Source organism: Austrofundulus limnaeus, unplaced genomic scaffold (genome assembly GCF_001266775.1).
Source record: "Austrofundulus limnaeus strain Quisiro unplaced genomic scaffold, Austrofundulus_limnaeus-1.0 Scaffold192, whole genome shotgun sequence".
Classification (NCBI taxonomy): Eukaryota; Metazoa; Chordata; class Actinopteri; order Cyprinodontiformes; family Rivulidae; genus Austrofundulus; species Austrofundulus limnaeus.
The window spans coordinates 481026-483312 of record NW_013952594.1 but is presented as its reverse complement, the minus strand read 5'-3'; the positions used below and the strand labels follow the sequence as shown (position 1 = coordinate 483312).

General features: G+C 40.1%; 1 protein-coding gene across 5 annotated transcripts in view; it reads left to right on the top strand.

The window, feature by feature from the left end:
- tcf7 (transcription factor 7) overlaps positions 1–2287 on the top strand; it is an 86010-nt gene that overhangs the window by 63251 nt on the left and 20472 nt on the right. The gene's annotated exons all lie outside the window — the stretch shown is intronic.

Here is a 2287-nt window from a genome sequence, read left to right as displayed (position 1 = left end):
CCAAGTTCAATACCTTGAGGTCACTAGAACTGTTATTGTTGCTATGAGGGCAGGTGATGGGTGTACATCTAAACCTAATTAACTTTTGAACTCAAATAGGGATGTAAGGATTAGATKATCAATTTTAAGTTCACAATTAGGATTATTTACAAACTGTGTTGTAGCCATTTTATAAACAAATATGTTTCTTTTCATTTAGCATCAGCGTTTTTGTCTGTCTATCGAACTTTCTATTGTCTTACTAACAGAATATAACTTTGAAATATTGAAAAATGTCATCACAAATCCTTCTGTTACCAAAAATGATATTAGTGATAATAGAAATGTTTTCTGTTTTGCCTCTAGTCTTAGTAAAAAAAAAAGCTGCGAGTTGCCAATTTACTGTTGCAAAACCACAAATCCTCAACACTGGTTTCTTCTGGGAATTTTCTTTTTTCTGTTCCAAAGAGAAGACATGGGTCACTGGAAATCAATTCAGCGAAAAGTTCAAATATTTGCTGCTGCATTTTAAAGTTAATGCAAGAGATTTCTGTTCGAGTTCATCAAGATGTTTTCTCTTGGGTTTAATCCTCAAATCTGATCTGAACTTTGCTTCGATGTTTTAAATGAATGAAAATTAAAGAGTCTTACTGTTCTGTTTGCACAAAATATATTGTTTTTTAACAGCTTTTTTTACATTTTTAACTAGTGACTAATATGGAGAAAAGGTTTTTTCCATGCACATCTTTTAAAACACACACACGCACAAAAATGAGCACTTTTTGTCTCTGTTGCAAAGTGCAAATAATGGTGAACTTTGCAACTTTGTAATCAAAAGTCCCTTTGTTATTTCAGTCTCCACACAGCCTCAACTGTGTGTTTCCAATAAATGGAATTCACCCTGATTAATTTGTCTATATGAACTGTGTGAACTTGATTTGATCCGTTAAAAAAACCTATCTGTTAACTGCAACACATTTAGAGCTCTGATTTGGGAAAAACATGAAATGTTCTCCTTTTTTATTCAGTTTGAGCAACTTTTTTAATATCAAAAAGCTTTCAGAAATCAGTTGTCTATTTATTTAAACAAATCTAAATTTTTGGCTTGCTTGGTTTCTGTTCAAATTACAAAGTTATTAAATTAAAAAGTAAACTAAGTAGATAGCACCTATCGATTAAAACACAATGTTTGAGATAATCAAGGCGAAGCCGAGGAGAGGGTGGGGTAATGTTAGGGGACAGATAATGATGAGAGAGGAACGACGACAGTAAAGGTCTGTAATGAAGGGGAGGTCAAAGGTAAAAGAAGGGGTGAGAAACCAGGAGTCCGGACAGAGAACAGTGACAAATCTGATGAGACCGRGGGGGGAGGGTGTGGTGGAATCAACTGAGGGATGGGAGGATGGATTGGAGTGGTGAGACAGGTTGGCTGACTCAGTCGCATTCCTGTCATCCAGATTTATAGCAGCTCGGGGTCTCGAGACAGGCCCGGAGCCGCGGCCAAATTACAGTCATCGAGAGCATTCCTCTGCTGCAAACACAGGTTAGCGGCCCGGTCGCGCTAAGTGCTAGGTGCTGCCTGTTGACAAATGACTTCCTTTGAAGGGCACAAAGAGAGAGACCCAGTCAGAGAAAAGGCTGTGTGTTTACACTGCGAGGGCACCGAGTCACACAGTCTGTGTTTCTTTTGTTGGAAAGCAGTTTGGCTATAAGTAGAGATGAAGAATGAATATTTGTACGCATGTTTTTACAACGTGGCCACTGGTACCGCAGCTCCTATTATGTGCAGAACATGAGCTCCCACACGTCTACGGACGCACAACGTGACGGCGTGGATAACTGCAGCTTTCCAGATCAGACCCTAASCTGGCAGCTGGTTTTATAAAGATACAGAGCTGGCTCTTGGCATAGGCGAACTAGGCGGTCGCCTAGATCGCCATCTGCTGGAGGGGGCGCCAAACTGCAGAAGAAAAAAAGTAATTATTTGTAATTCCTGGTTGTAACTCTGCTCAGCGCCCCTTTCAGTTAGCTTTGTCTTAAAAAACTATAATGAAGTATTACAGGAAAAATAAACCACTCTACCCATAAAGGTTGACGTTGCACTGACTCATCCTGCTCCGACACTCTGACGGGGGAGGGGCTAGTAGTGCCTCTCAGGTAGCGGTTCGTGTTGAAAAACTCAACAACAAGTCTAATTTGTTGTCCCATATATGTGAACCTCTTCGGACGTTTACCTGGATAAAAAGCCGCAAAAATCCGTAAATTTTGGGAAAAAATGCATACAAATCGCACCGGGGGGCGGAGCGGG